The sequence below is a fragment of the Triticum dicoccoides genome, chromosome 6A, assembly GCF_002162155.2.
Source record: "Triticum dicoccoides isolate Atlit2015 ecotype Zavitan chromosome 6A, WEW_v2.0, whole genome shotgun sequence".
Classification (NCBI taxonomy): Eukaryota; Viridiplantae; Streptophyta; class Magnoliopsida; order Poales; family Poaceae; genus Triticum; species Triticum dicoccoides.
This window is the reverse complement of record NC_041390.1, coordinates 82401754-82414292: the sequence shown is the minus strand read 5'-3', so window position 1 is coordinate 82414292 and position 12539 is coordinate 82401754. Positions and strand designations below refer to the sequence as shown.

The 12539-nt window shown below is 43.2% G+C and overlaps 1 long non-coding RNA gene across 1 annotated transcript; it reads right to left on the bottom strand.

Moving 5' to 3' along the window:
* Positions 1 to 18: 18 nt before the first annotated feature.
* On the bottom strand, positions 19 to 2307 carry LOC119319121. Its single transcript, XR_005154359.1, has 4 exons — positions 2209 to 2307; positions 1441 to 1499; positions 602 to 683; positions 19 to 508 (listed from the first exon to the last, which is right to left on the bottom strand). It is a non-coding gene; the product is annotated as an uncharacterized LOC119319121 (long non-coding RNA).
* Between the last annotated feature and the right edge of the window lie 10232 nt (positions 2308 to 12539).

Genomic DNA, 12539 nt, shown 5'->3' with positions numbered 1-12539 from the left:
AGCATAGGAGCACCCTAAACCTACATATTGCACCCTTTGTGTTAGTCAAATTCAAAAATAGCTCGGCATTGGTAGTTACGATTGTACCTTGTAATCAAGTTCTTTGCTTTGTTTATGTCTGGGTTGAAGTGCTCCCTGAAAATCTGAACTATACTTGAAAAAATCAAAGCCTCTGTATGCCTGGATGATAGGAAAAAATGTAGTCGTTGCTGAATTTCACTGGAAACAATGTAGTTGCTGAAATTCATAGGAAACAATGTAGTTGTTGATTCACAAAATTATCATGTTCCAAACAGGGTCTCGCGGTATAGGAAAAGACCTTTCGGAATTCCATACGGTGTTTTTGATCCTTATAGCTGGACTTGTACTCAGCAGTTAGAGTCGTTCAGATGTTGAGCAGGTAGCTTTAGGAGAAACATAATCAAACACTATCTGAGTTGATTGTTATTCATCTTGATAGTAAGACACGATATTCATTATATTCCTATAATGATTCTTCGTGCCAACACTACAACATAGAATAGTAAATCATATAAGAATGTCCGAAACTTGAGATCATACAATGTGGAATACGGAATTAAACTGGCAAATATATACATACCTTACTCTTTAACTGTGTTTAGAAGTACTCGATCCACTGCTGGGATAAAAAATGCTTCCTGATCCGCAACTTCAATCCAATGCTGGGATAAAAATGAAATCTCAAACATACTTCCCGAATAACAAAATACACATGGTAATTGTATTCTCATCTGATAGCAAGTCCATCTAACTGAACAGACAAACCATAGAGGTACTGAGATATAGTGATCAATATGGTTTAGGTGCCCGTACAGGCAGACATACTACCTGTATTTCTTTGGTTCATTAATGGAACAATGGTATATTTTGGTTCACTGATCTATATAATGCAAGACCATAAGATTTTAAATGACTCGCGAGGAACTTACCAGAATTGTTCCACAGTCTTTGTAAACATGCAGTTTGTATACAGTTAAAACAAAAACATGCTAAATAGATGAGCTTCCATATAAGTTGACCACCTACAGTAGGGGGTGGCAAACACTACTCAACATTTTAATTCAACTTTTGTATAAGTGCGCATCAAGCTTGCAAAAACTTGGGTAAATCCAATTTCTTCTTGGGTAAAAGAATAGTTACCATTTTGTTCTGTGCGATAAAAAAATACATAACCAAATGGAAGATATTTAGGCATGTGAATAAATATCCACCTAAATCCAAAGAAGACCGGAAGCAAATCTTGAATATTGAAGTAGCCGTAAAGTATAAAAGAAATAACGTACAAAAGGGAAAGATAAAATGGTCTGTAGTTCTGTACTAACATGGATACCACTGTAGTTTTAAGAAAACAAATATAATATTGAATTCACATTGGCTAGAAGTTTTATCTCCACATTGCATTGAAAAGCACAGTGGTACCTTCACATTGGCACATCATCAATAGACTTCATCTCAGGAGAAGTGAGGAAATCAGGAACCTATTTCAAAATATGGAAACCGCCCATAAGTAACATGATCAAGTAAAGAAAATTTAAACACACTATCATGCCAATTTAGGAACATTATACCATTCATTACTAATCGCACTATCATTTTCTCTATTCAGAAGACTTTGCTTAGCAGGAGAGGCCTATGACATCATATCTACCCGCACTTGCTAACTAATATTTTCTCCAGAAGTGCATGCAAAAAAGTTCATACAAGCTGATTCTCTCCTAGATGCTTGGCAAAAATGTCATTTTGTAAATCGTAATCCCTTCACCTTAGCAATTACGGGATGAACTAACATAAATGAACCATACTAACATTTGGCAAAGTCTATTGAGATTACAAATATAGGAATCATCTATCTATAGAAAAATATTGATAGATCGCACAAGGGTAAGCTTAGCATCACACTCGATCTGGACCTTGCTGTTGTAACCAATTAGAAGCGCCCCAAATATTTCCTAAATAGCAGTTTTTTGCTACTCAGCGGCACCCAATTTCATCTAAAGCTAATTTGTTTGCCTCCCAAAGTGTAACAAGATCACCAAATACACACACACACACACACACACACACACACACACACACACACACACACACACACACACACGGCAGCCTGGAATCACCAGCAACCACATCGATTCAATCGAGGGGGTGCGTGGTAGGTCGTGGGGAGAAGGTAGATGGAAGAGATCTTACTCTGTCGAATATGAGGTGGAGAAGGACCTCGAGCGGGGATGCCACTGGGAGCCGAGTTTCGGTGCCGGCCCACCCAAGGACGGCTGGCGATGGGCTTCGACAGCGGCTGCTCCAGAGCTCAGCGGCGCATGGCAGCGGCGAGCCAGGTACGAACTACGTGTTAGAAACGGAGTGGAGGAGCGCATTAGGGAGGCTTCAGATGCAGCATGCGCCCTGAGGAAGTGAGGATCAGCGGTGACGGCGCCCCTCGTCCTCACCGGATGGGGCGGCTCCCGCATCGTCAGAAGCAGCGATCGGCGCGGTACCCGCGGCGGCTCACGCATTGCCGGCCGGTACACGCGGCGTACCCTGGCGGCGCGGTGGCGGTGGTTGCACTCCCCTGGCGTCCCCTGATGGTGCGGTGGTGGCGGCGGCCCAATCGGGGACGGGGATGAAGGAGGGACGCGGGGAGGCGTGTGGCGGGCGGCGGTGGAGAAGGCAATGGAGAGGAGTGTTGATCCTCGTCTCCCCGTCGCCATAGCCAAGTTGAGGCCGGTGGGGAGATGGGATCGGGAGCGAGAAGGGTGGGGTGAGGAACGTGCGAGCGTGTGCGCGTGGGTCGTTGTTTCTATTTTTTGTGACGGCGTGGGTCGAGTGGCAGCGTGGGTAATTAATTAAGCGCGGCTAAAACATGGTTTGCTGCTAAACATTGGAGCAACTTGGAGCGTAGGATTCGATACTCTGAATGGTGTAGATGTTTTGGTTCTCCGCCCTCTCGTGCTTTTATAGGGGTAGGAGATGATCACCTTGTCTATACTTTGCACAAACTTGAGCTTGCAACCTATGGTTGGATGGTTAGAGGGACAGTGGTATCCCAGCCCATCTGGGTTCAAATCCTGGTGCTCGCATTATTTCTGGATTTATTTCAGAATTTTCGCCGATGCGTTTTCAGTGGGAGGAGACGTTTCCGTCGACGACGAGGCCTACATTGACTTCGTAAATCTTAAGATGATATGTCGGCTCAGGCTTTCGAATGTACTCATAGGAGTAGTGTGTGCGTTCATAGGGATGAGTGTATGTACGTATGTATGAGCGCTTGCGTCAGTACTGTGATTAAAATATACTGGCCTTGACTTCACGTGATAGGACGTTGTTGTTGAAAATATATCTAGCTAGAAACTACTTCTATTTTTTGCGAGAATATGTCTAGGCTAGGAGCTTCTCACTCATTATCATTGCGTGAAAATTGGCACCGTTGTTGCTGCATGGTATTTCCCTACTTTTATAACTAATTTTCATTACATCATTGTTGCCGTGACACCGCTATATTGCTAGTGGTGCTGTGAGGGACACCGTGTTATAGGGTCCACCATTGTGATGCAAGGCGTACGACAAGCCGGTGATACGAGGGAAGTCGATGCCTCGTCATGAAGTGGAAGCGTCGTTGGTGTTGTCAGTCGATGTTGCGGTGGCACACCACCGTGCTACGAGAGTGTCGTCGGTGCTATGAATTGATGTTGTGAGGCGTGTTGCCGTGCTGTGGGAGCGTCATTGGTGCTGCGAGTCTATGTTGTGAGGCACATCATCATGTTGCAGGAGTGCGACAGTGTCATGGGAGCGTCTTCGGTGTCATGAGTCGACATTGTGAGGCGCTTCCTCGTGCTACGGTGCTGCCAGTCGACATTATGAGGCGCACCGCTGGTGCTGCAAGTCGACGTTCCGAGGCATGCCGCCATGTTGTGGGAGTGTCACTAGTACTGCAAATCGACGTTGCGAGGAGCCATGCTTCGGGCAGGAAGCGACATTATGTCGTTGGAGCATCGCCGGTGTTGAGAATCGATGTTGCCATGTTGTGTCACCATGGTATGACAGTGCCACTGTGTGGCGAGACATGCTAGAAGCAAGCTTTGCGATGCATGCGGCAGGGCCATGGCCGGTGCACGACTGCACTTGCGGTTGCTACGACAGCGTCAGTGGTGTTGCGAGCCATCTGGTGGGGGTCACGGCCGGTGCCACGAGCGGGTGCTACGGCACCGTCACTGGTGTTGTGAGCCATGCCGTGAGCGACGACTGTGATGCTACATGCCAGATACTCAACGCTACAAATTTGGGTGCTAATGTATTTTGTTGCAAAGTCGGATAGTTGTGTTATAAAACCGCGATACGATCAAAGGGCGGCGGTGTTGCAACCGTTGTGCTTGACGTTGCAGCCCCCATTGTAGTTGGTTTTTTCCTATGACAAAAAACTAACCTTCATGCTACAAAACCGCGCGGCATTGCAAGACCGACTGGTGCTTCTACAAGACAGATAATTGACATGACAAGTCAGAAGCACGATGTTGCAACACTTTTTTTTGCCAAGCCAACCAATGTTGCTAAAAGCCGGACACACAATCACTAGTAGAAAAAGGGTCAAATGTGAAGCACATTAGTGCCGGTTTGAATTTGAGCCGGCACTAATGTGTCCATTAGTGCCGGTTCCAATGGCTAGGCGGTCGGACATCATTAGTACCGGTATGTGGCGAACCTTTTGAAGGAAATATGCCCTAGAGGCAATAATAAAGTTATTATTTATTTCCTTATATCATGATAAATGTTTATTATTCATGCTAGAATTGTATTAACCGGAAACATAATACTTGTGTGAATACATAGACAAACAAAGTGTCACTAGTATGCCTCTACTTGACTAGCTCGTTAATCGAAGATGGTTATATTTCCTAACCATAAACAAAAGAGTTGTTATTTGATTAACGGGATCACATCATTAGGAGAATGATGTGATTGACATGACCCATTCCATTAGCTTAGCACCCGATCGTTTAGTATGTTGCTATTGCTTTCTTCATGACTTATACATGTTCCTATGACTATGAGATTATGCAACTCCCGTTTGCCGGAGGAACACTTCGTGTGCTAACAAACGTCACAATGTAACTGGGTGATTATAAAGGAGCTCTACAGGTGTCTCCAAAGGTACATGTTGGGTTGGCGTATTTCGAGATTAGGATTTGTCACTCCGATTGTGGGAGAGGTATCTCGGGGCCCTCTCGGTAATGCACATCACATAAGCATTGCAACTAATGAGTTAGTTGCGAGATGATGTATTACGGAACGAGTAAAGAGACTTGCCGGTAACGAGATTGAACTAGGTATTGAGATACCGACGATCAAATCTCGGGCAAGTAACATACCGATGACAAAGGGAACAACGTATGTTGTTATGCGGTCTAACCGATAAAGATCTTCGCAGAATATGTAGGAGCCAATATGAGCATCTAGGTTCCGCTATTGGTTATTGACCGGAGACGTGTCTCGGTCATGTCTACATTGTTCTCGAACCCGTAGGGTCCGCACGCTTAAGGTTTCGATTATAGTTATATTATGAGTTTATGAGTTTTGATGTACCGAAGTTAGTTCGGAGTCCCGGATGTGATCACGGACATGACGAGGAGTCTCGAAATGGTCGAGACATAAAGATTGATATATTGGACGGCTATATTCGGACACCGGAAGTGTTCCGGGTGATTTCGGAGAAAACTGGAGAGCCGGAGGGTTACCAGAACCCCCGGGAGAAGTAATGGGCCATATGGGCCTTAGTGGAGAGAGAGAGGGGCAGCCAAAGGTGGGCCGTGCACCTCCTCCCCCCTGGTCCGAATTGGACTAGGAGAGGGGGGGCGGCGCCCTCCTTTCTCTCTCCCTCCCCACTTCTTTCCCCCTCCTAGTAGGAGTCCTACTCCTACTAGGAGGAGGACTCCTCCTTGGCGCGCCATAGAGGGCCGGCCGGCCTCCTCCCCTTGATCCTTTATATACGGGGGCAGGGGGCACCCCTTGACACACAAGTTGATCCACGTGATCATATTCTTAGCCGTGTGCGGTGCCCCCTTCCACCATAGTCCTCGATAATATTGTAGCAGTGCTTAGGCAAAGCCCTGCGACGGTAGTACATCAAGATCGTCACCACGCCGTCGTGCCGACGGAACTCTTCCCCGACACTTTGCTGGATCGGAGTCCGGGGATCGTCATCGAGCTGAACGTGTGCTAGAACTCGGAGGTGCCATAGTTTCGGTGCTTGATCGGTCGGGTCGTAAAGACGTACGACTACATGAACCAAGTTAGCGCTTCCGTTGTCGATCTACAAGGGTACATAGATCACACTCTCCCCCTCTTGTTGCTATGCATCACTATGATCTTGCGTGTGCGTAGAATTTTTTTTGAAATTACTACGTTCCCCAACAGTGGCATCCGAGCCTAGGTTTTATGTGTTGATGTTATTTGCACGAGTAGAACACAAGTGAGTTGTGGGCGATATAAGTCATACTGCTTACCAGCATGTCATACTTTGGTTCGGCGGTATTGTTGGACGAAGCGGCCCGGACCGACATTACGCGTACGCTTACGCGAGACCGGTTCTCCCGACGTGCTTTGCACAAAGGTGGCTAGCGGGTGACAGTTTCTCCAACTTTAGTTGAACCGAGTGTGGCTATGCCCGGTCCTTGCGAAGGTTAAAACAGCACCAACTTGACAAACTATCATTGTGGTTTTGATGTGTAGGTAAGATTGGTTCTTGCTTAAGCCCGTAGCAGCCACGTAAAACATGCAACAACAAAGTAGAGGACGTCTAACTTGTTTTTACAGGGCATGTTGTGATGTGATATGGTCAAAACATGATACTAAATTTTATTGTATGAGATGATCATGTTTTGTAACCGAGTTATCGGCAACTGGCAGGAGCCATATGGTTGTCGCTTTATTGTATGCAATGCAATCGCGCTGTAATGCTTTACTTTATCACTAAGCGGTAGCGATAGTCATGGAAGCATAAGATTGGCGAGACGACAACGATGCTACGGTGGAGATCAAGGTGTCGCGCCGGTGACGATGGTGATCATGACGGTGCTTCGAAGATGGAGATCACAAGCACAAGATGATGATGGCCATATCATATCACTTATATTGATTGCATGTGATGTTTATCTTTTATGCATCTTATCTTGCTTTGATTGACGGTAGCATTTTAAGATGATCTCTCACTAATTATCAAGAACTGTTCTCCCTATGTATGCACCGTTGCGAAAGTTCTTCGTGCTGAGACACCACGTGATGATCGGGTGTGATAGGCTCTACGTTCAAATACAACGGGTGCAAAACAGTTGCACGCGCGGAATACTCAGGTTATACTTGACGAGCCAAGCATATACAGATATGGCCTCGGAACACGGAGACCGAAAGGTCGAGCGTGAATCATATAGTAGATATGATCAACATAGTGATGTTCACCATTGAAACTACTCCATCTCATGTGATGATCGGACATGGTTTAGTTGATTTGGATCACGTGATCACTTAGAGGATTAGAGGGATGTCTATCTAAGTGGGAGTTCTTAAGTAATATGATTAATTGAACTTAAATTTATCATGAACTTAGTCCTAGTAGTATTTTGCAAATTATGTTGTAGATCAATAGCTCGCGTTGTTGCTTCCCTGTGTTTATTTTGATATGTTCCTAGAGAAAATTGTGTTGAAAGATGTTAGTAGCAATGATGCGGATTGGATCCATGATCTGAGGTTTATCCTCATTGCTGCACAGAAGAATTATGTCCTTGATGCACCGCTAGGTGACGGACCTATTGCAGGAGCAGATGCAGACGTTATGAATGTTTGGCTAGCTCAATATGATGACTACTTGATAGTTTAGTGCACCATGCTTAATGGCTTAGAGTCGGGACTTCAAAGATGTTTTGAACGTCATGGAGCATATGAGATGTTCGAGGAGTTGAAGTTAATATTTCAAGCAAATACCCGAGTTGAGAGATATGAAGTCTCCAACAAGTTCTATAGCTAAAAGATGGAGGAGAATCGCTCAACTAGTGAGCATGTGCCCAGATTGTCTGAGTACTACAATCGCTTGAATCAAGTGGGAGTTAATCTTCCAGATAAGATAGTGATTGACAGAATTCTCTAGTCACCATCACCAAGTTAGTAGAACTTCGTGATGAACTATGATATGCAAGGGATAATGGAAACGATTCCCAAGCTCTTCGTAATGCGGAAATTGACGAAGGTAAAAACATCAAGTGTTGATGGTAGACAAGACCACTAGTTTCAAGAAAAGGGCAGAGGAAAGAAGGGGAACTTCAAGAAGAACAGCAAGCAAGTTGCTTCTCAAGTGAAGAAGCCCAAGTCTGGTCCTAAGCCTGAGACTAAGTGTTTCTACTGCAAAGGGACTGGTCACTGGAAGCGGAACTACCCCAAGTGATTGGCAGATAAGAAGGATGGCAAAGTGAACATAAGTATATTTGATATACATGTTATTGATGTGTACTTTACTAGTGTTTATAGCAACCCCTCAGTATTTGATACTAGTTCAGTTGCTAAGATTAGTAACTCGAAACGGGAGTTGCAGGATAAACAGAGACTAGTTAAGGGTGAAGTGACGATGTGTGTTGGAAGTGGTTCCAAGATTGATATGATCATCATCGCACACTCCCTATACTTTCGGGATTAGTGTTGAACCTGAATAAGTGTTATTTGGTGTTTGCGTTGAGCATGAATATGATTTGATCATGTTTATTGTAATACGGTTATTCATTTAAGTAAGAGAATAAATTGTTGTTCTGTTTACATGAATAAAACCTTATATGGTTACACACCCAATGAAAATAGTTCGTTGGATCTCGATCGTAGTGATACACATAATCATAATATTGAAACCAAAAGATGCAAAGCTAATAATGATAGTGCAACTGAGTTGTAGCACTGCCGTTTAGGTCATATTGGTGTAAAGTGCATGAAGAAACTCCATGTTGATGGGATTTTGGAATCACTTGATTACGAATGACTTGATGCTTGCGAACCATGCCTCATGGGCAAGATGACTAAGACTCCGTTCTCCGGAGCGAGCAACTGACTTATTGGAAATAATACATACTGATGTATGCGGTGAGTGTTAAGGCTCACGGCAAGTATCGTTATTTTCTGAACTTCACAGATGATTTGAGCAGATATGGGTATATCTACTTGATGAAACATAAGTCTGGAACATTTGAAAAGTTCAAAGAATTTCAGAGTGAGGTGGAAAATCATTGTGACAAGAAAATAAAGTTTCTACGATCTGATCGCGGAGACAAATATTTGAGTTACGAGTTTGGTCTTCAATTAAAACAAAGTGGAATAGTTTCACAAATTCATGCCACCTAGAACACCACAGCATAATGGTGTGTCCGAACATCATAACCATACTTTATTGGATATAGTACAATCTATGATGTTTCTTACCGATTTACCACTATCGTTTTGGGGTCATGCATTAGAGACAGCTGCATTCACGTTAAGTAGGGCACCATCAAAATCCGTTGAGACGACGCCTTATGAACTGTGGTTTGGCAAGAAACCAAAGTTGTCGTTTCTTAAAGTTTGAGGTTGCAATGCTTATGTGAAAAAGTTTCAACCTGATAAGCTCAAACCCAAATCGGAGAAGTATGTCTTCATAGGATACCCAAAGGAGACTGTTGGGTACACCTTCTATCACAAATCCAAAGGCAAGACTTTTGTTGCTAAATTCGGAGTTTTTCTAGAGAAGGAGTTTCTCTCAAAAGAAGTGAGTGGGAGGAAAGTAGAACTTGATGAGGTAACTGTACCTGCTCCCTTATTGGAAAGTAGTTCATTACAGAAATTTGTTCCTGTGACTACTGCACCAATTAGTGAGGAAGCTAATGATGATGATCATGTAACTTCAGATCAAGTTACTACCGAATCTCGTAGGTAAACCAGAGTGAGATCCGCACCAGAGTGGTACGGAAATCCAGTTCTGGAAGTCATGTTACTAGACCATGACGAACTTACGAACTATGAGGAAGCAATGATGAGCCCAGATTCCGCGAAATGGTTTGAGGCCATAAAATCTGATATATGATCCATGTATGAGAACAAAGTATGGACTTTGATGGATTTGCCCGATGATCGGCAAGCCATAGAAAATAAATGGATCTTCAAGAGGAAGACGGACGCTGATAGTAGTGTTACTATCTACAAAGCTAGAATTGTCGAAAAAGGTTTTCGACAAGTTCAAGGTGTTGACTACGATGAGATTTTTTCACTCGTATATATGCTTAAGTCTGTCCGAATCATGTTAGCAATTGCCGCATTTTATGAAATCTGGCAAATGGATAAACAAAACTGCATTCCTTAATGGATTTCTTAAAGAAGAGTTGTATATGATGCAACCAGAAGGTTTTGTCAATCCTAAAGGTGTTAACAAAATATGCAAGCTCCAACGATCCATCTATGGACTGGTGCAAGCATTTCGGAGTTGGAATATACGCTTTTATAAGTTGATCAAAGCATATAGTTTTATACAGACTTACGGTGAAGCCTGTATTTACAAGAAAGTGAGTGGGAGCACTACAACATTTCTGATAAGTATATGTGAACAACATATTGTTGATCAGAAATAATGTATAATTTTCTGGAAAGCATAAAGGAATATTTGAAAGGAGTTTTTCAAAGAAAGACCTCGGTAAAGCTGCTTACATATTGAGCACCAAGATCTATAGAGATAGATCAAGACACTTGATAAAGTTTTTTCAATGAGTACATACCTTGACAAGATTTTGAAGTAGTTCAAAATGGAACAGTCAAAGAAAGAGTTCTTGCCTGTGTTGCAAGGTGTGAAATTGAGTAAGACTCAAAGCCCGACCACGGCAGAAGATAGAAATAGAATGAAAGTCATTCCCTATGCCTCAACCATAGTTCTATAAAGTATGCCATGCTGTGTACCAGATCTATTGTATACCCTACACTGTGTTAAGCAAGGGAGTACAATAGTGATCTAAGAGTAGATCACTGGACAGCGGTCAAAATTATCCTTAGTGGAATAAGGAAATATTTCTCAATTATGGAGGTGACAAAAAGGTTCGTCGTAAAAAGTTACGTCGATGCAAGTTTGGACACAGATCTGGATGACTCTAAGTCTCGATCTAGATACATATTGAAAGTGGGAGCAATAAGCTAGAGTAGCTCCGTGCAGAGCATTGTTGACATAGAAATTCGCAAAATACTTACGGATCTGAATGTGACAGACCCGTTGACTAAAATTATCTCACAAGCAAAACATGATCACACCTTAGTACTCTTTGGGTGTTAATCACATAGCGATGTGAACTAGATTACTGACTCTAGTAAACCCTTTGGGTGTTGATCACATATCGATGTGAACTATGGGTGTTAATCACATGGTGATGTGAACTATTGCTGTTAAATCACATGGCGATGTGAACTAGATTATTGACTCTAGTGCAAGTGGGAGACTGAAGGAAATATGCCCTAGAGGCAATAATAAAGTTATTATTTATTTCCTTATATCATGTTAAATGTTTATTATTCATGCTAGAATTGTATTAACCGGAAACATAATACTTGTGTGAATACATAGACAAACAAAGTGTCACTAGTATGCCTCTACTTGACTAGCTCGTTAATCGAAGATGGTTATGTTTCCTAACCATAAACAAAAGAGTTGTTATTTGATTAACGGGATCACATCATCAGGAGAATGATGTGATTGACATGACCCATTCCATTAGCTTAGCACCCGATCGTTTAGTATGTTGCTATTGCTTTCTTCATGACTTATACATGTTCCTATGACTATGACATTATGCAACTCCTGTTTGCCGGAGGAACACTTTGTGTGCTACCAAACGTCACAACGTAACTGGGTGATTATAAAGGAGCTCTACAGGTGTCTCCAAAGGTACATGTTGGGTTGACGTATTTCGAGATTAGGATTTGTCACTCCGATTGTCGGAGAGGTATCTCGGGGCCCTCTCGGTAATGCACATCACATAAGCCTTGCAAGCATTGCAACTAATGAGTTAGTTGCGAGATGATGTATTACGGAACGAGTAAAGAGACTTGCCGGTAACGAGATTGAACTAGGTATTGAGATACCGACGATCGAATCTCGGGCAAGTAACATACCGATGACAAAGGGAACAACGTATGTTGTTATGCGTCTGACCGATAAAGATCTTCGTAGAATATGTAGGAGCCAATATGAGCATCCAGGTTCCGCTATTGGTTATTGACCGGAGATGTGTCTCGGTCATGTCTACATTGTTCTAGAACGCGTAGGGTCCGCACGCTTAAGGTTTCGATGATAGTTATATTATGAGTTTATGAGTTTTGATGTACCGAAGTTAGTTCGGAGTCCCGGATGTGATCACGGACATGACGAGGAGTCTCGAAATGGTCGAGACATAAATATTGATATATTGGACGGCTATATTCGGACACCGGAAGTGTTCCGGGTGATTTCGGAGAAAACCGGAGAGCCAGAGGGTTACCGGAAC